Source organism: Mustela erminea, chromosome 9, assembly GCF_009829155.1.
Source record: "Mustela erminea isolate mMusErm1 chromosome 9, mMusErm1.Pri, whole genome shotgun sequence".
Taxonomy (NCBI): Eukaryota; Metazoa; Chordata; class Mammalia; order Carnivora; family Mustelidae; genus Mustela; species Mustela erminea.
Genome location: NC_045622.1, coordinates 96,897,300 through 96,918,515, shown reverse-complemented (window position 1 = coordinate 96,918,515; position 21,216 = coordinate 96,897,300). Strand labels below are relative to the sequence as shown.

At 40.9% G+C, this 21,216-nt stretch overlaps 1 protein-coding gene across 12 annotated transcripts in view; it reads left to right on the top strand.

Annotated features, from left to right (window-relative positions):
* CELF1 (CUGBP Elav-like family member 1) overlaps window positions 1-21,216 on the top strand; it is a 74,638-nt gene that overhangs the window by 21,161 nt on the left and 32,261 nt on the right. For 5 of the 12 annotated variants that reach the window (XM_032360288.1, XM_032360283.1, XM_032360289.1 and 2 more), the window contains exon 2: window positions 18,102-18,141. The exons of 4 other annotated variants lie outside the window; for them this stretch is intronic. The gene's annotated coding sequence lies outside the window, so the exon portion shown is untranslated. Of the gene's footprint in view, window positions 1-14,538; window positions 14,607-18,101; window positions 18,142-21,216 lie in introns of all 12 variants that reach the window. 3 more of the 12 variants (XM_032360290.1, XM_032360284.1, XM_032360282.1) reach the window with 1 other exon arrangement.

The following is a 21,216-nucleotide window of genomic DNA, read 5'->3' as shown; positions in this document are numbered from 1 at the left end:
ATTTCTTCTTTTGTCTAATATACCTTTTACAAATTGAGATATTAGGCAGTGGCCATTCCCAATATATTGTCTCTTGCTAACAGGATGGGTAGCTTCTTTGATTGCCTGTTATCAGTCTTCCATGCTCTGGTTTTTTTGCTCTGTGCTTGTCTCTTACTATTTTCTTTGCTACAGGATAGAATTAGAAGTAGGATACTAGAAGCTTTTCCCTTTTAAAAAAGTGCACCTAGTATGAGAAGAACTATATAGTGGGAAATCCCTAACACACCTGAGGAATTCTGGTCTCATGTTAGGCCTCCTGAGATGAGCTATAGTGGTAATGTTTCCTTGAGAACTTTTTTTTTTTAAGTGTTATAATGCTTGGAATACTGAAAAAATAAAAATAAAGTATTGTAATGTTATTCTGTCATCTGAAAACAATTCAGGTTTACTTTGAATCGAAATATGTTATTTTGAGTAATTTTTGGCCAAGGTAACTTGTTTATTCTTGACTGGGTTTAGTCATGAGGACTCCCTTTTTGGACCAGGAAGTACAAGAGATAAAAGGATGTTAGAAGTGGAACATACTTTTAAAAAAAAAAAAAAAAAAAAAAAAAAGGTGGAACATACTGTATATTGTTTAGTGTTAAATCTATTTTGGGTCATGGACCCCCTTTTGAAAATCTGGTAAAAAGTTATGGACCTGTTTCCCTGTAAACAGAAGTAAAATATGACCCTTGAACAATGCAGAGATTAGGAATGTGCTGACCTGGCACAGTAGAAAACCCACTTAAAACCTTTGATCCTCCAGAAACTTTACTAATAGACTGCTGTTGACTAGGAAGCCTTACTGATAACATAAATATTTAACACATATTTTGTATATGTATTACATACTGAATTCTTAAAATAAACTAAACTATAGAAAAAATGTTACTAAGAAAATCATAAGGAAGAGAAGATGTATTTATAGTACTATACTGTATACAAAAAAAATGAAGTAAGTGGATCTGTGCAGTTTAAACCCATGTTGTTCAAGGGTCAGCTGTGCATAAATTTACATATATATGTGAAATTTTGCACATAATATAAGGGAGTTTATGGAATATCCATGAACTATCCATGAATTCTGAATCCTTAGATACAGACTGCTGTTGTACTGTATTTCACTTGAGGAAAGGGGAAATGAGAAAGAAATAATTAGCGCAAGGCCACACTATAGGTGTTGATAGTCATTTTGATTTTGAGGTTATACTGTAATCACCTTGGTATGGACAGTTGTGGTCTTTTGCATTGTGTTCTTTATTTTTACCTCCTTGTCCTCACATAAATAACCTCAGTAAAGTATGTAATAAATAATTAAAGCTGTGCAGCATATTAATTTCATAATAAATTACTTTTGGGAAGTCAAAACAGGCTGCTCAGAAAAACTAAATACATTTAAACCACTGTGTGTAATAAAGAGATTTTTAATCTCTTAAAATGTTGAACACTTGCATGTCTCTTTTGTTGGACATGAAAAGTGCCTCTGGTGCCTCTACTAGAATCCTGATGTGTTCTTTTTCAGTATATCAGACAGTGTAGACAAGGCTCTGCCTTGTACTAGGAGATCTAGGTAGTGGGATTGAGAGATCAGGTTTGCTGTCATTTAGCATTTTTTGTTCATCATCACTACATTACCTACAAGGGGCAAAGGAAAAATGTCAAAATTCCAAATGGTTAGTTTGCTGATAAAATATATTAGAACAAGTAATTATGGCGGATAGGTTTTTTCTGGATAAGTTTCAGAGAAAATGCCTTCCTGGGGGGCTTCCTAGTGTATTTGTGTATTTATACCCCGTAAGCTTGGGCTCATGCACACATATATATCAGACAATTCAGTGATGGGAAGGAACAAGGCAGGGCTGTCTTCTTTGGAGCTCTCCTTCATGGCCGAATGACTGGCAGTATTTTGTAATCAAAGATCTCAGAATATATCAACATCAACATTTTTTTTTTCTTTTTTTTAAGAGAGCATGGGGGTGGGTCAAGGGGCAGTGGCGGGGGGAGAGAAATATCATCTTACGCAGGTTCCTGCCCAGTGTGTAGCCTGTCGCAGGGCTCAGCCTCAAGACTCTGAGAGCATTACCTGAACCAGAATCAAGAGTAGGACATTTACCTGGCTGAGCCACCAGGCACCCCCCCCCTTTTCTCCTTCTTTTAAAGGTGATGTAAAATTCCCTTAAAAGGCTAGGCAGAGATATCTGAGATACAAGAATATGATCCTGAAAGTATGGTAAGAGTGATGATGTTAGAGTGGATGCTGAGTTACGGTCTGAATTCATTTGTCTTTTTTTAGAATTTATTTTCTCTGAAGTCAGCAAAAACTATACTTTTTTTTTTTAACTTTACAGTTTTAAATTACAGACTCAAGGAATTTCAGAAATGGAGGGACCTTAGAAATCATCTAGTTCAAATACTATAACCTCATGTTTAAGATAATGGTGGGTGCCCTTAGTGGAAATGCTGGTAGGTGGGACCTGTGGAAGAACATCTAGGTCTGTCTCTCCTGTTTTTTTCTGAATTTGTATAGTGTTTATGGTTGGTATCCCACACTTTAGCACTAGTCAGATGGTATCAGCCTTTATTATCTCATGTATTAATCTTGCCTCAGGACTAGGTATTAAGTGTTGGGAGTCCGTGATTATGGTTGTTGTTTGTACTATGGCCTTTGTAAAACTGAATAAGACAGTACTTGGTTAATACTCGATGGATTCGTTACAAGCTACAGTAGGGCATCCTTTGAACCAATCCGCCATGCATTTTTTTAATCTTGGGAGAGCTCACTCTGGCCAGAAATTGAGCTTTTCATACACTTCACATTGAGATGAATCTGGATGAATGGTTCTAAGCGAAGTAATTTTTGGAAAAAAAAAAAATATTTGGCTTCTGATTATATGAACCAGCATCTTGGGAAATTACGGTTTTAAAAATTAAATCAGAGGAGCACCTGGGTGGCTCAATTGGTTGACTCATGATTTTGGTTCAGGTCCTGATCTTGGGGTCATTAGATCTAGCCCCGCATTGGGTTCCACACCTGGTGGAGGAGTCTGCTTGAGATTCTCTCCCTCTGCCCCTCCCCCTGAAATAAAAAAAAGAAATCTTTTTAAAAATTACATGAGAGGGGCGCCTGGGTGGCTCAGTGGGTTAAGCCGCTGCCTTCAGCTCAGGTCATGATCTCAGGGTCCTGGGATCGGGTCCTGCATGGGGCTCTGTGCTCAGCGGGGAGCCTGCTTCCCTCTCTCTCACTCTCTGCCTGCCTCTCTGCCTACTTGTGATCTCTCTCTGTCAAATAAATAAATAAAATCTTTTAAAAAGAAATTACATGAGAATTTATTTTGACTTGTATATCTGCTGTCTCTTCCCTCCCTGCCCCCCACCCCGACCCTAAAACATAGTCTTAAAGTTGGAACGAGATCTTGATTCTGAAAACAGCAAAGGGCCAGTGAAGGTTTAGGGTGTTCACACAAATGGGAAATAACCTTTTTTCTCATGTTCAGTTTAATAATCTAAATGATAAATTAAGCCTCACGGCTGCTGTTGATCTAGTGAGAATCTGACCTAGTAAAGTTTCACACTGTCTTTTCTGTTTCCATGCTGGGGGATTCTTGGTGTAAGTGACTGAGATTATTGCGAAGTTCCTTGACTGAAGTAGAATCTCTCAAACCCTTCTTCAAGTACCAGCCTGTGTGTTTCTGGTTTTTGTCTGGAGCATGTGAGCAGAATGCATGTGTGTGAGATAATTGGGCTTTTACTAATGGCCCCCTTTCAGCAACCATGTATGGGTAAAGCTGTTCAGGTCCCTGCTCCTCCCTCTCTGAGCACGGAGCAGAATCTGTTCTGCTGAAGCTGCTGTTCCACTTTTCAGCTTTCTATATTTGTACAGCAACAGCAGGAGCAGCCCACTAGCTAGGCGGCGTAGCTGCCCTGTGCACCCATATTGGCTCAGGCCTGAGCAGGGCATGCAGTTTGTGTTCTTAACGTGCGTCCATCTGTCTGTCTGTGTACATTTCTGTGGAGGCCTGAGGTTTTCGAGTGAAAGAGGTGATCTGTTTGTCTTTTCTGTTTTGTCAATTTTAAATTGTAGAGAATGTTTCAGGATCTTGGGGATGGGACAAGGAGGCAAAATTTGTATTATTTAATGAAGTATGTTTTAGGGAGGAAAGCCAAACTGGTAAAAATACAGGGTCAGAAATGGTCTTTGGGTTCTTTTAGAAACTTACCTTTTCAAAGAAATAGTCTTTTTTTTTTTCGTTTTATTTTTTACTGATGTCAAAGATCAGTTCTTCGGGGTAGAAATGAATTCCTTGTTTGGCACACAAATTTCCTGATACGAAATTTGAGTAGAAAAGACTGAGACACCTCCACCTCCTTAAGAAACGATTTTGTACACATCTTTTTGGAAGAGGGTGTAGTAGGAGCTAAGTCACTTAACGCGGCTCTTTTGCTGGGAAAGGAACTGTGGGAAGTGCCCTGTTTTGGACTTTGTAGCTAGTGTCCTATGCTGTGTTGGGTGGATTCAGAGTGCTTTGTAAAGTTTGGCCTTACAGAGGGCTTGCAATGTTTTTTGGTGTCATGTCTATTTAAGGAATAGTAGGGGATGTGACATGTAGACAGATTTCAGGCTATTTTCAAAGAGTATTGGGTTCGTTACTCTGTTTTTAAAGGATCACCTTCTTGGTTTGTTATGAGATACTCTATGTAGAAATGAATTCTTCACTTTTGATCAACTTCGGTCTAAATTTAAGTTTGTTTCTTTGTTTTACACTTTCCTTTTACTCCCCTCCCCCACCATGAGTCATAAGCATGCAGAGTTGGGAATAGAACTTGTCAGCTGAGTAAGGATGAGACAGTTCTCTGCACATATTTGTTTGCTGTGGCCCATGAAGAGAGAAAGGGACTAAATGCTGGAGAAACACAGTTCCCTGAGGCAGCTTTTTCCTATGGCTGTGTGGTATGGTTGGAGAGTTCATGTGACTATTTGCTGATAGATTCTGGCTTTGAATCACTTTAGGAATCTGTTTAGTGACTTGTCCATTGTTGGCTTTGGCATATGTATTTGTTTAGAGTTTGAGACCTGATGAGGAGCCTCTGGTAGGTCCTGCATACTTAATGATTTTCTAAAATTCTGTTGAGTGTGGCTTTAAATTGGCTTTCCCCTCCCTTTCTTGGCAGCTATTAGTGCCCATCTCATTTTACCATCCTGATGTTTTCCCATTTATACTATGAATCACTATACACCCTCTGTCAGGGCTGTCGTTGGAGATTAAAATCAGTGGCAGCTTTTTGATTTTACAGCTTAACTTCAGTAAAGGACACTGGCTACCATGTCTCAATTTATGTTTTCCCTTTGTTTTTGATATTTTAAGAAATATGTATATATAATTTCCCTGGTCTCGTTTTATTTATTTATTTTTTTTCAGTGCATGTATTTTGAAAGCTTCCACAATTTTTGGAGGGTATGATGGAAGTAATAAATGTTTACAAATAAATAAGTAAATGCTCTTAGTACAAGTGGTTCAGGGTGCCTGGGTGGCTCAGTTGTTAAGCCTCTGCCTTCCGCTTAGGTCATGATCACAGGGTTCTGGGATGGAGCCCCACATTGGGCTCAGTGGGAAGCCTGCTTCTTTTTCTCTCACTGCCCCTGCTTGTATTTCCCTCTCTCACTGTGTCTCTGTCAAATAATAAATAAAATCTTTAAAAAGGGAAAAAAAAAGATGTTCAGTATTTCCTAATGAAGATTATGCTTAAACTGGTTGCTAACAGTCATAGTTGGAGGTTGAAGATGGGTCAGCCAGTCATTGCTTTCTTACCTTTTCTTTTTTTCCCCTTAAAGTACGCTCCACTCCCAGTGTGGAGCCCAACATGGGGCTTGAACTCACGACCTTGAGATCAACGCCTGAGCTGTTGAACAAGAGTCAGACGTCTAACTGACTGAGCCACCCAGGTGTTCCAACAGTCCACCTTTTCTTATTCATTCATTTATTTATTTATTTATAAGATTTTATATATTTATTTGACAGAGACACAGTGAGAGAGGGAAATACAAGCATGGGGAGTGCGAGACAGAGAAACAGGCTTCCCACTGAGCAGGGAGCCCGATGTAGGGCTCTATCCCAGGACTCTGGGATCATGATCTTAGCTGAAGGCAGCTGCTTGATGGCTGAGCCACCCAGGCGCCCCAACAACCCACCTTTTTAAAGATTTTATTTATTGATTTGGCAGAGAGAGAGAGAGCACAAGTAGGCAGAAGACAGATGGTGGTGGGGGGGAGCAGGCTCCCTGCTGAGCAGAAAGCCTGATCTCGGACTTGATCCCAGGACCCTGGGATCATGACCTGAGCTGAAGGCAGAGACTTAGCCCACTGAGCCACCCAGGCGCCCCAGCCCACCTTTTAATAAAAATATTTCTGTAGAGTCTTAGGTATTCCATTCTGTAAAGATAAAATTATCTTGTTAAAGAGTAAAACTTCCGGGACTCATCCTTTTTCAGTATAGGCACCAGCATTAGTGTCTGTTCATGATAGCAAACATTGATTGAGCACTTTGTGTGTGCCAGGTGCTGTTCTAAATGCCTTATGTATGTAAATCCCTCAATTCTAACAAATACCCTATAAAGCAGATACTGTCATATAGACAGTTTTCCATGTGAAGAAGCTGTTATAACAAAGTTAAACAGTTTGTCCCTGGTTTTCCTGGCTAATAAGCAGAAAAATTGGGCTTATAAAGTGGTGGTGTGACTCCAGTGTCTGAATGTAGGGCATGTTATAAGGTTTATAGTAAATACTTGTTTATTAATTTTATTAACATATATGGAATATTTGGGATTATTGAATTATGAATTAGTCTAACCCATCTTAATTTTAGGATTTCCTTATGAAAATGATTATGACTTTGGTTTTGCAGCTCTCTGTCAGCTAACTCATTTATTGATGATAAAAAGCTACAAAGCAAATGGCAAGTTCATGGAGTATCCCCAGAATTACCAGTTTAATCTCTGCTAGTGTCTGCCTGTTTACTGAAGATATTGGAAGCAGAATTAACTTCAGCTTCTTTAACTCTTGTTACCTGCCCTTCATATCATCAGGAGATGTCTTGACGGGGAGTATGAGAAGAGGGGGGATCGGCAGGTTTTGCCTCATCCATTAACTGATCTCTGTGAGTGTAACTGGGTAATAGGGAGATCTGTTCAAAAAGAATGATGATGGGAGAATTATTGGTGGGCTGAGTAATTTCAGTGGAGGGTAGCAAAAATGTTACTCTTTCCTAGACAGTGTGATTGAATAGCACAAAAATTTGAGATAGACGGGGAAATAGGAATTGGATCTCCTGAGACGTTTTAGTCTTTCTCAGATTGATGGCAGATTTTCCCTTGGCATGTACGCTTTTCCTTGGGTGTATGCTGTCCTTTGTGGTTCTTGTTCTTTTTTGTGTGTAAGTCATGTTTTCTGAACAAGACTAAAAACTCATTAAGGACAGGGATTGGGCCTTTTTTGTGACCTCTCCTAGTTCTCAGTATATATAGAGGATGTTTTCTATATGCATTTTTGATTGACAGAGTTCCCATTTTATGAAGAGCTTGTTTTTTAAAAAATGAAGTCAAAGTACTTCAAGTTTAATTTTGTGGAACAGTGGGATTTTTTTTTTTTTTTAAATCGTTATTTGAAGGAGGTGAAGATCATATAAATGGATATTTAAATGTGAGGAACACTTTTAGGAGCACAGTTCAAGAGTGATGAAAGCATGATAATTGAAGTCACTTTTTTAAAAAGTGACAGTATTAAGGAGATATTTAGAATTTGCCCCAGGGCTGTGTATCCTTTGGGATGAATCAAGCTATGCAAAACTGATTCGCTGAAGCAGAGGTGTAAGTTTTGTATTCTCTGGCAGATAACCTAGCCATCTCAGAAAGCATCTCCACAGCAAAATTGTTTTGTAGGATTGTGGTGTTAAGAACAGAAAGATTAAATAAAGTTTACTGCTATTTAGCAAAACAAAATAAACTTCCCGAGACAAGACCATATGGAAGCATCCTGCTTGAGTGCCCATGTGTTTGGGGTGAGGTTGGGGCAGATGGTACAGGCAGGGTTCTTGGCTTCTTGGTCAAGGGTTTTGGAGATGATGGAAGGTAGATGCTAGGTGCTGAGGAGGGGCTGTTGTATGTCATGTGTATTGGGCCTGTCTGCCTAAGAGTTGGGAGTGAGCTCAGTGAAATGATCTTGATGTTTGGGTAGTGTGGGGGTAAAATAAGGGGAAAGGATGACTTGGAGTGATACCTGCAATTTGATCTTAACCTCCCTCAGAGATTAGGGAGGGAGAGACAAGATACGGTATGAGAAACAAGATTCCAGATCCCTGGCCTCTTCTGTTCTCTAGAGCCTTTAAGCACGATATTGCAGGACTGTAGGATTTTTCTGTTTAAGCTTGAAGCTGATTTGATTCCTTTTTGAGATACTAGGCCAAAAGCTGTATTTATAGAACTTGTTTTGACATATTATCTCACCCTGTCCCTTGCCTTTCTTACTGGAAGCCAGCTAATGTTGCACTCTGCCTGGCAGGAAAGGTTGATTGAAGAAAATGTACACATAGATATACAGCTGAGTGATTGAAAATAGCTCCAAACTTTGTAAATAGGCCAGCCATAAGGTTTACAGTCCAAGCTGTGTGAACATCAGTTGAGTTGCTGGGATAATTTCAAATGGTATAATGTCCTTGCCCCACTCACATGTGGTGTGGATGCTGCTTTACCTGGACAATGGCTTTTTCCACACAGAGCAGGAGAAAATGCAAAACAAAGTGTTTGTTTTGGAATAGAATAGGAGTTGGGATTTTTCTTTACTTTGTTCCTCATAGTTTCAAATTTTCTTTAATAGTTTTATTTGTAGAATAGGTATTCTTTTTTTTTTTTTTTAAAGATTTTATTTATTTATTTGACAGACAGAGATCACAAGTAGGCAGAGAGGCAGGCAGAGAGAGAGGAAGGGAAGCGGGCTCCCTGCTGAGCAGAGAGCCCGACGTGGGACTGGACGTGGGACTGGATCCCGGGACCCTGAGATCATGACCTGAGCCGAAGGCAGAGGCTTTAACCCACTGAGCCACCCAGGAACCCCTGTAGAATAGGTATTCTACAAATATTCCATATTCAAACAATTCAGCCAATATTCCACTTCTGTAGCCTTGTTAACAGTTTCTTTTTTATCCTTCCAGACCGATTTTGTTCCTGTACAAGCCATGTGTAATTTCTTTCTTACTGTGTAAATATAATCTTGATCAGTGCTTAATGTAGTGTATTGGAGTTTCCTTGGTCTTTTTTATAGCTGAGGCATTCCATTGCAGTGCAGCACCCAGCTGATGGACATGTATGTTTCCAATGTTTGCTAATATAAACAAAGTTCACATTAACGCCCCTTTGCATACTTTGTGTACATCAGATACAAGTGTATTTGAAGGCTGTATTTCTAAAATTGGGATAGCTGGATTCCTAGGGCATGTGCTGTTTTCATTATTGAGAAGATACTTGAGATCCTTTTTTATATTTTGCAATACTACCCACTAAGGGATGTTACTAGTGGACGGAAAGATCTTAGTGCAGTGATGGTCACACTACCACCCCAGTTATTTGAATGAACATGTATAACCTGAAATGGAAAATTTAAGAAACCTTCTTGGGACAAATTTTTTTTTTTTTTTTTTTAAGATTTTTATTTATTTATTTATTTGACAGAGAGAGATTACAAGTAGGCAGAGAGGCAGGCAGAGAGAGAGAGAGAGAGAGAAGCAGGTTGCCTGCTGAGCAGGAGCCCGATGCGGGACTCGATCCCAGGACCCTGAGTTCATGACCTGAGCTGAAGGCAGCGGCTTAACCCACTGAGCCACCCAGGTGCCCCTCTTGGGACAAATTTAATGATCAAATCCAGCAATCTTTATTGTTGGTGAAGAGGCCAATTGTCCAGAGTAGGGAAGTCCAATATCTTTTTTACTCTCAGAATGTTCGTTTTACTTGTTTATGATCTCTGCTGATTAGAAAAACATTTGTGGTCTGTGGCTCATTCAGCCCTCTCTTAAAACAACCAAGATGGATACTGTGAGACCATTTCGTCATCAGAATTAGCTGCAAGTAGTTATGTTTTCTGAGGTTTATTTTTTTATTATTATTTTTAAAGATTTTATCTATTTGCCGGGGTGGGGGATGGACACAAGCAGAGGAGTTGGAGAGGGAGAAGCAGGCTCCCCACTGAATAGGGATCCCACTGCGGGTCTTGATCCCAGGATCCTGGGGTCATGACCTGAACCGAAAGCAACCATCTAACCACTGAGCCACCCAGGCATCCCTGATATCTGTATTTTAATAATCACCTCAGAAAATAAAAACAGGGACACCTGGGTGGCTCAGTGGGCTAAAGCCTCTGCCTTTGGCTCATGTCACGATCACAGGGTCCTGGGATTGAGCCCTGCATTGGGCTCTCTGCTCAGCGGGGAGCCTGCTCCCACCCCCCACCCCCCACCCCCACCCTGCCTCTCTGCCTCTCTGCCTACTTGTGATCTCTGTCAAATAAATAAAGAAAATCTTTTGGGGCACCTGGGTGGCTCGGTGGGTTAAGCCTCTGCCTTCGGCTCAGGTCATGATCTCAGGGTCCTGGGATCAAGCGAGCCCCCGAATCGGGCTCTCTGCTCGGCGGGGAACCTGCTTCCTCCTCTGTCTCTGCCTGCCTCTCTGCCTACTTGTGATCTCTGTCTGTCAAATAAATAAATAAAATCTTTAAAAAAAAATCTTTTAAAAAAATAAATAAAAACAAAGTAGTATTTGAAACCCCCACCACCACCAAAAAAAAGCATTTTACAGACTGATTTATTTTACCAAATAGAGTGCTGTGACTGCAGAAAGTACAAGCCTCACTGGTTGGTGGTGAAACTTGGGTCACTTAATCCGTTTTCTTTACTTTTGTTCCCTTGTTTGAAAAATGGGAGTGAAAATTTTAAAGAATCTCCTGAGTGCTCAGAAGAATAATTATAAAGTCATTTCCAGAAGGTTATGCATTAGAGAACTGAGTCTTTAGAGACATCAAGATTATAAGGTAATTTTAAAAGTAACTCTGACAGTGTTTTAGAAAAAAATTAGTCACATTCTGCCTACATGGTACCAACATATGGTGCAGCCCTGATGAGCTGCACAAGTGGGCTGAAATCAAAATGCATTTGGAGAGAAGAGCAGTAGTGACTCACTAGATGAGACAGATTTGGCCTTATGGCAGGGCCGGGAAACTAAGGCGGAACTGGTGGTCTTAGAACATGCCAAATTTGAGCAGTAATGCATGAGTATTATGGGAAAGTAGAATGAACCCTTGTGTTTGGATTAGATGCTTTGTCCAGGGTCTCAGTTGTTGTAGCTAGGCCCCATCTGTGTCTGTAGAGCCCTTTCTCCACACCGAGGGGAATTTTTGCTGCCTCTGGACTTCTGTGTACATGGTTCCCTGTGTCTTTGAAGGTAGAAGCCACTAGGCAAATATTTAACATTGATAGGCCTGGAACATTGGGTTCAAACTAGAAGGATACATAAAAGAGTTAGCAGTTCTGCCCAAAGAAAGCTGCACCCTAGCTTGGCTACCATATGTAAATTGCTGCTGCTACATCTAGCAGTTTGTTGCCCAGTACTGACAGCGCTGCCAGGGAAACAGGAGGGGCTAAACGCAGAGTGAGAGTCCTGCACCCCACTCCACCCCCCAATAGAGAGCTGTATGGGGAAGAGAAGGGGAATACTTAATGGGGATTTGAGAATTGCTTTGAGGGTATAGGCATTTGGGGATGATGGAGGAACAGAGGTGTTTTTTTGTTTGTTTTTTGGTAGTGGGCTCCACACCCAGTGCAGAACCCAATGCAGGGCTTGAACTCACAACTCTGAAACCAAGACCTGAGCTGACACCAAGAGTTGGACACTTAAACTGAGCCACCCGGCTGTCCCAGGAACAGAGATTTTTATTTTATTTTTATTTTTTAAAAGATTTTATTTATTTGTTTGACAGACGGAGATCACAAACAGGCAGAGAAGCAGGCAGAGAGAGAGGAGGAAGCAGGTTCCCTGCTGAGCAGAGAGCCCTACTCGGGACTCGATCCCAGAGCCCTGGGATCATGACCTGAGCCAAAGGCAGAGGCTTTAACCCACTGAGCCACCCAGGTGCTGCAGAACAGAGATTTTTAAAAATGTATTTTTGCATTCCCTATATGCCTCTCCTGACCACCTCCGAAAATGGGATGCCTCTTACTTAGATATGTATATAAGCATATGGAAAGATAACTAAACAGGAGATGAGATGGCAGATCAGGATTTTTTAAAAAAGATTTCTCTATTTTATTTTCTTTTATTTTTTCAAAGATTTATTTTAGAGAGAGAGAGCTAGTGAGCACATGAGTGGGGGGAGGGGGAGAGAGAGAGAAGCAGACTCCCTACTGAGAGCATAGAGCCCAGCATGGGGCTTGATCCTAGGAGATCACAACCTGAGCCTCAAGACCTAAGCCAAATCAAGGGTCAAGATGATTAACTGACTGAGCCACGCCCCTCTGTTTATTTGGGGGGGGGCAGAGGGAGGGAGAGTCCTAAGCAGACCCTGTACCCAGTGCGAAGCCAGATGTGGGGCTTGATCCCATGACTCTGAGACGATGTCATGAGCAGAAACCAAGAGTAGGACACTTAACCAATTGCACTATCCAGGCACCCAAAGATGGTAGATCAGAGAAAATAAGAACCAATAGCCCAACTCAACCCCTTTAGTGTACTACTTCTTTTTTTTTTAAAGATTTTATTTATTTATTTGACAGAGAGATCATAAGTAGGCAGGCAGAGAGAGAGAGGGAAGCAGGCCCCCTGCTGAGCAGAGAGCCGGATTGGATGCGGGGCTCTAACCCAGGACTCCCGGATCATGACCTGAGCTGAAGGCAGAGGTTTAACCCATTGAGTCACCCAGGCGTTCCCCCCCCCCCCCCTTTTTTAAAGTAATCTCTACATCCAGCGTGAGGCTCCAGTTTACAACCCTGAGATGAAGAGTTGTATACTCTATCAACTGAGGCAGCCAGGTGTCCCCAGCTTAAGAATCTTGATGAAAAAGGAACGTTTTAAAAATTGTTGCCATGTTGCACAGTAATACTAATACTGAACTGTACACCTAAAAATGAGTTGAGATAGTAACTTTTATGTATGTGTTTTTGACCACATTTTTTTTTAAAGATTTTATTTATTTATTGGCCAGAGAAAGAGGGTGCGGACGTGCACACGTGGGGAGTTGCAGGCAGAGGGAGAAGCAGACTACCTGCTGATTACGGATCCCTGTTCGGCACTCTGTCCCAGAACCCTGGGATCATGACCTGAACCAAAGGCACACGCTTAACTAACTGACTGAGCCACCCAGGTGCCCCTGACCACAATTTTTTAAAGCTGGGAAAGAATTATTACCACTAAAGAGTGCATACTGGCTGTTGGAGAAGGAATTGAGATTGAGATCTGTTTTATAAATTTCTCTGCTAGGGTCAGGAAAAGGAACACACATTGATAATTCCATCAATAAAGAGTCAGAGGCCCCACACCTGAGCCTGAATCATGGAAATGGTAGCCACAAAACAAGTGTCACAAGGGGGATAAAAAGACTTTTGTAGAGCCCATAGAGAAAGTGTTAAGTTTTATCCCTGCTAACTTAGGTCAGAACTAAGCCTGATGTAGTTCTCGATCTGTACTCTTCACATCAAGCAAAATTACAGTGGAAGGAGATGCTCTGGGAATGAGTGACTACCAGGGAATTTAGTGTGTGCTTCAGTGTATCTCTTTTTTTTTTTTTAAAGATTTTTATTTATTTGACAGAGAGGCAGGCAGAGAGAGAGAGAGAGAGAGATGGGAGGAAGCCGTCTCCCTGCAGAGCAGAGAGCCCAATGCAGGGCTCGATCCCAGGACCCTGGGATCATGACCTGAGCCGAAGGCAGAGGCTTTAACGCATTGAGCCACCCAGGCGCCCCTCAGTGTATCTCTTTAATCCACCTAACTACCCCAGGATTACAGAGAAGGGAAACAATCAACAGTTCAACATTTCTCTGCAGTCATTCAGTCCTGGGTCCACCTGTTGTTACTGAGTGCTCTCAGGCAATTTATTTCATGTGATACTAGACTCTTCCTGCAGTTAGTTGTGATGTATGATCCTGGATGAGAATCTGGTGGTAATTGTAGGGACATTGGAGTGCTAGGCAAACTGTTGAGTTTTAGCCCCAGACCCTGGTGGAGTTTTGCATCATGATGAACTGGGCTAGCCAGGAAAGCTTCCCATTTGATCTTTTTATCTGGTTACTTGGCTTTCTGGGATATGTGGGTAAGAGGACATGTAGTTTCCCAGTGCACTAAGCCCAAACTTTTTATTGAATTCACCACATAATGGATAAAAGAAAGAAGCAAGAGTATTGCAAAGCAGTTTAAAAGGTAACAGACATTTTTTAAAAGAGCAGCTTTCCTAAGTAATTTCTATTGTTTCTTTCCTCTTCCATTTAGAAATTTGTACAGTGCCTTGGTGTTGTATTCAGGGCATCCATCTGGTTCCTTTGGAGGTAATTTTACAGGTGAGGAAGCTGACACCGGGAGATACTGATGAACTTACCCAGAGTCACACATCTACTGATTAATGGCAGGAGGTTTTCACTAGTCTTAACTATATTTCTCTTGTGACGATTGAAACTTTGGGTATTTACCTGCTTAGATTTGCCTTAGAAAAATAATCAGACTCAACTATATGGTCCTCCATATTTAATGGTCTTTTCTGTGATTTGTGTGCATGATCTTCCTTGTGGACAGTTTTAACCGGAGTCAACTTTTGACCCAAGGGTTGAACTGCTTGACTATATATTCCAACTTCTTCATTGCCTGGATTCATGTGATCTTGAGAGTTACTTTATTTGTGTCTTTCCTTATCTGTAAATGGAGATAGGCTATGTATGAGGTTAAATACATAGTACCCAAAACACAACATGGCATAGAGTAAGTGTTCAGAAAATATCAGCTCTTAAAATTATTGCTACTTCATAAATGTCTGGACATTTCTACCTACTTCCAGGTGATAAGGTTTACAATTTTTTTAAAGTAAGCTCTGTGCCAGATGTGGGGCTTCTGCTCATGACCTAAGGATCAAGAGTTGTGTGCTCTACCAGCTGAGCTAATCAGGTGCTCCAAGGTTTAGAAATTTTTTTTTTAAAGATTTATTTATTTATTTGACAGATACCACAAGTCGGCAGAGAGGCAGGCAGAGACAGAGAGAGGGGGAGCAGGCTCCCCGCCAAGCAGAGAACCAGCTGCGGGGCTAGATCTCAGGATCCTGGGATCATGACCTGAACCGAGGGCAGAGGCTTCAACCCACTGAGCCACCCAGGCGCCCCCCAAGGTTTAGAAATTTTAAATACTATATTCTATCAACTCTGGGATGTACACATTTATTACCATTGATGGCATTGGAAATTACTTGATTTCTGGTAACTTATTAGATTCTAAAGATAGAAAAATCTGTTCAAAAAACAATTCAGTTCAAAGTTGGATAAAAATTGGTGAATTATCTATTGTTTTGAATTATCCAGGCCTATTTTCGTATCTCCCAGGAGACCTGGGGTTACTCTGAGTGCAGGAAGGGTGAAAGGTGGGGCCTGCCTTGCCCTCCCCTGCCTTCAGCCTAAACAGCTTCACTTTTAATTTAGGTTTAAGGGAGAAACATTTCTGCCTTTAAAAACATTTGAAAGTTTCTAATCTGGTTAGTGGTTGAGTTCTTCATTTAGCTCCCTGCCTTGCATGAAAAATGTTTTTCAAAGTATTGAGGGCATTTACTAACAATTGTTAGTAAGAGTTGGTGAGTTGGACTAATGAGGCCAAGGTGATGAGTTCAGGCCTTAATGTAGGTCATTGAGCATTACTGTGCCTGCCACCAGCCCCTGTATGTTTGTGATTCAATGCATACTTTGTAAGAGTTGCTGATGGTGAGTCAGTGGTCATCTTTCTGGGAAGGATAGTGTTTTGTCATTTACTCAACATACAGGCTTTTTAGGTCAGCAGAAAACTGAGAAATAAAAAACCATTCATTACCTTGCCTTACTAAGGAAAGTGTGTAAGAGATGTGCTTTTGTATCAGAGAGGTAATGCTGTTCATTAGCTCTTGCATCTTTTTTTTTTTTAAAGTCTCTACACCCACCGTGTGGGCTTTAACTCACAACTGTGAGATGAGAGTCGCATGCTCTACTGAGCGAGCCTGCCAGGTGCCTCAACTGTTGCATCTTTGGAACATGTCAAGACCATATAAATTCCAAGATATGTTCCAAAACCAAATATAAATTATTTCCAGGTTATTTATCTTTTCTTGGGGAAATTGTGGGGAAAGTAGTTTGCCTTTTAGCGAGTACCACTGACTTTGTAAGTATGATTTTTAAACTCGATAGGAGGTCCTATGTTGAACATGTTAATGTTTCACAAGTAGTTTCCCTCAGAGGTAGCTTGCCTCTCATTCTCTGTGGTGGATTGCCTGTGCAGCCCCCACCCCCCAGCCCCCACTTCTGGTGCACCTTTCCCCCCTTAGCCTTTTTTTTTCTTTTAGAGATTTTATTTATTTGCCAGAGAAAGAGAGCGGGAGTGCACAAGCAGGGCGAGTGACAGGCAGAGGGAGAAGCAGGCTTCCTGTTAAGCAAGGAGGCTTGGCATGGGACTCAGTACCAGGATCCTGGGCTTAGTACCTGAGCCCAAGTCAGACGATTAACTGACTGAGCCATCCAGGCGTCCCACCCCGCTTAACTCTTTTCATCTCTGTTTGGAACCATCTTTATACCTCCCCTAATGGCCACCAAGAAAGGTAGAGATAATGTTAACAGAAAGAGATTTTTGTGGAGTTCTAAGGAAAGACAGGACAAAAGTGGTTCAAGCTTCCTCCGAGAGCACATGCATTTTGTTTGGTTCCCCACAGAAATGAAAGATATGAAAAGCAAACCTAAAACTTTTAGTTTCCACTCAGTTTTCCTCTCCCCCTAAAAGCATCTGTTTTCTTACAGACCAGGCAACAAAATGTAAGAAAAGCAAAATTGGAAAGGCAAAGCTTTTAGAGAAAACACCTTCTTGTGTATTAAGCTTCCCATTGTCCTTCCAGTAACAAGGGTCTGTGTGGAAGAAGGTAGTACTGATCCGGGTTTGTGTGTGTGTGTGTGTGTGTGAGAGCGAGAGAGCGAGAGAGAGAGAGAGAGAGAGAGAGAATTTTCCTTTAAAAAGTCTTTGGTTACTTGGGAGTAGTAGGGTGGTTAATACCCTACTTCTGTGTTTGTTTTTTGTCCCTCTGGCAGGGGGTGTAGAAGAAAGTTTGTAGGAATTTGGGCAGCTTTATAAAATCAATCTTGCTTGCAGGATTGTTCGATAATGTTTAAAAATAAAACAAATTGGTTTTGTGGTTCTTCTGTTTGCTTTTAGCTTCAATTAACCTCCCCATCTTCTGATTTTTGTTTGTTTGTTTATTTGTTTCAGTGGTTTACCACTGCCCTAGGGCCCCTGAGATGCATTTACACAGGCAGGAACTTGGTTGCCTCTGAAAAGTTTTATGCCTGGCACCTACCTATTCAGGAAGGTTGCTTTGGGGAAATAGCATGGTCTTTCCACATTAATACATGATCTTTGATTGCTAAAAGAGTATAAGGCCTTTGGCTTTGTTGTAGTTTCTCATCCAAAAGCAGATGGAAAAATGACTTTTTTGGTGACCTAAATGTACTGAATTTCAACCTCTTAAGTTGTAATCACTATGTTGCTATTTATTGTGACATTTGGGGTCAAGCCTGTATTAAGTCTTCTAGTGTTTTTATTTCCCCATTTTTTACATTGATGGTATTTTTAAGTTAACTTTGAGTTATTAAATGCAATTTATATTTTAAGGTATTATGTACTTTTAAAAATGGGAGGGGGGGAGGTTTTGGGGTTTTTTTGTTTTTGTTTTAATTCTTAGCCATGGTGACAAAAGGGGGCTTTTCTTAGGAAAGAAGCTACATGTCTGGAATTCTGAGAAGTATAGTCATGGCGCACTTATTTTTCTTTCCTTGGTTTTTTAGAGTGAAGACATAGTCCAGAAAGGGAGGTGTAAAGCCACAGGTATGGGCTAACTGTTGGATGAGTGTGCTCTGTGGTCATCTCTTTAACCTTCTTGCATGAGGCCTGTTGTGCAAATTTGAAAACATTGCATTCGGAAAGGTGATGGCTTTTTTCCTACATTGTGGGATGTAATTTCCTGTTCCTAGGAAGCTAGAAATATTTTCTTGCTCTTTCTCAACTTTTTCTCCTTAGCTGTTTCCCAAGGCAGTTTATCTCCCACTTGAATTAGCTGCTGCCTTGTTCTAATAGTGTGTGTGTGTGTGTGTGTGTGTGTAGCAAGTACTCTACACACAGCAACTACTCAGCTAACTTTCCTTCCCCATTCTGTGTCGTGCCTGAAAGACCCTGAGTAAACGAGAATGAGAATGAGGACAGAACTTAGTGGATTTCATACAAATACTACCCTCCTGAAACCAGAATTTGTTCAACATAACTGATTTTATAATTGATGCTGGAGCTGAAATAAAGTTTAAACTTACATAGTATATTGTTATCAACTAAGAGTTACCCTAAAGTTCCAAAACATTTTGGGATCTAAAAATATGACCTGATTTGAAAGGTGGTCACCATATGACAGGACAGTTCATTAGGTCAGAGTTAGTTTTGTATTCAAATCAATTTGAATACAAAAGTGACTGAACTTGGTGCTTTTTGTCCCACAGCAGTTGTAGATTAGAAACAAAATTTTTTAAAAAGAAAGATTTTTAAAGATTTATGTATTTTAGAGAGAGCATCAGTGGTGGGTGGTGGGTGGGTGAAGAACAAGGGGAGAGGGAGAGAGAATCTCAAGCAGACTCCATGCTGAATGCAGAGCCCTATGTGGCTGTCCCAGGACTTGGAGATAATGACCTGAGCAGAAACCAAGAGTCAGACGCTTAATCTTCACTGAGCCACACAGGTGCCCCAGAAATACTCAATATTTTAGTAAATTCAAGCTGGTAAAGGTAATTTTAAGTTTAAATTTTAAGTTAGTCTGCTTGGTTATTTTCTTTCTTTCTTTCTTTCCTTTTTTTTTTTTAAGATTTTATTTATTTATTTGACAGAGATCAGAAGTAGATGGAGAGGCAGGCAGAGTGAGTGGAGGAAGCAGGCTCCCTGCTGAGCAGAGAGCCTGATGCAGGCTTGATCCCAGATCCCTGAGATCATGACCTGAGCCAAAGGCAGAGGCTTAACCCACTGGGCAACCCAGGCGTCCCAGCTTGGTTATTTTCAGGTAGCATCATTTGCTTACTTCTTTTCTACATCCCTTCTGTCACCTAACAGCTAGAAGCTTTGGGGGCAAAATATCTAGTCCATTTAACTGTTGAGGTGTCAAGACTTTTCCCTAGATCATTACATTTTTCTTTACATAGACTGATGGTGGTTTTTAATGACATAGGTTCTCTTTTATAATTTGACAGTAGGCTCTAATTTCCTCTATGCTCATATAACCAGGCTTCACATTTTTGCCCTTTAAAACACGCTTAGGTTATTGGGGTGGAAGTATAAAGTCCCGTCACTTGCCATTGAACTCTCTGGTTCTATTAGTCAAGATAGCCTGATGATTGCATGTGCCACCTGGGCCTTTTTGCTCAACTATGCTTTTCTTTGCTCTTTCACTCTTCTGACAGAACAACTGATGGGACTTCTAGCATTTCTCTCTTCTAATCCAGTTTTTAACTGTTGATTCCATTCTGATGTTCTAAATGCAGTGTGTGCTCTTCTTCAGAGGCTTTCCCTTACCTACCAATCAGTTTTAATGATTCTGGTTCTTAATGTTACAGCAGGCTGATTGCCCCTGCCCTCACAACATTGGGCTTTTGAATTGTTGCCCCTAGAAAAGAAGTAGAGAATATTCAAGGCAAAGAAAACTAACACAGACCATCAGGGAAAGAAGAGGAAACCATGAATGTAAATTTATAGTGAGAGGACAGACGGTAAAAAGGAAGTGAGGGAAAATTAAAACCTCCTGCAGTGGACCCTTGGTTATAACCTTTCCTGCCATCTCTTTACTTCTAATGCATCCTTTGTGGAAAAAGCCTGGAATGTGTTTCTGATTAAGAAATTTAAAAAACAACTTATGGGCAGTTTTCTGTGAGTAATTGCTAATTCTGCTTTTTAATTTTCCCTAACATCTGCATTTTTGTATTTGAATAATTGTTTTTATCATTTGACTTTTTAATCTTTCTCTAAAATTGTGACTTGTGATTAATATCCGTGCTTGCTTTTCCCACAAGCATGTTGAATTTAATTATACTGAGATGACTCTTGTGACCTGCCTAAAGAGAAGCACCGTCCTTCATGTAGTAGCATTTCCATCTTTTAAGTTTTTAGAGCAGTCTTGTCTTATAAATCATAAAATGGATTTTAAAACATTACTCTAAAACCAATACTTTTCAGCCTTTGGCTTGGTAAAAATTACTGTAAGGAGTGCATATCCCATACGCTGAGCAGTGCCTGGCTGCTCAGTAAAGTCTTCCACATTAAATACTCTTGTTATGCATGTGATTCTGATTTAAATGGAGATGGAGCTAGATATATTTTTAGTGAATAGTAAAAGCATAACAATCACTAGTGAGATTCTTTAAAATTTGTTGATTCCTTCCTTTTTAAAGGAACCCTTGAACTAAAAAAACAAAAAATCCTAATTTGGTTGTTGACGAACTCACAGTTAACTTCTTTGTTCTGCTAAGCTTTCTGTAGGAAGAAACATGTGATCAGTTCCAGGGTGCATAGGAGAAACTAGGACGAACCGAACCAGTAACTTAACCAGTCCCAGCTAGGGTTACTGTCTTCTGCCTGCCTGGCGGTCAGCACTTGGTGAACTGCGTGCTGTGTGCCTGTTGGCAGTCTCCTCTCACTGCAGCCTGGGGCAGCATCCCCCTTCAGCAGGTGGAAGAGCTCCTGCAGCTTCTGACTCTAAAGTAGTGGGTCAAAGGAGCCAGGGTCTCTGACAGAATAGAAGAGCGGTTAGCTGCTGTTTCAGTTCTTACTTTAGGATGGTTACGCCTGTTTATTAGAAGACACAGTTTCTCCTTCGGTGGTCAGATGCGGACAGGGGTCCAGCACTGTTAGCCAGGCTACAGCACTTAGGCC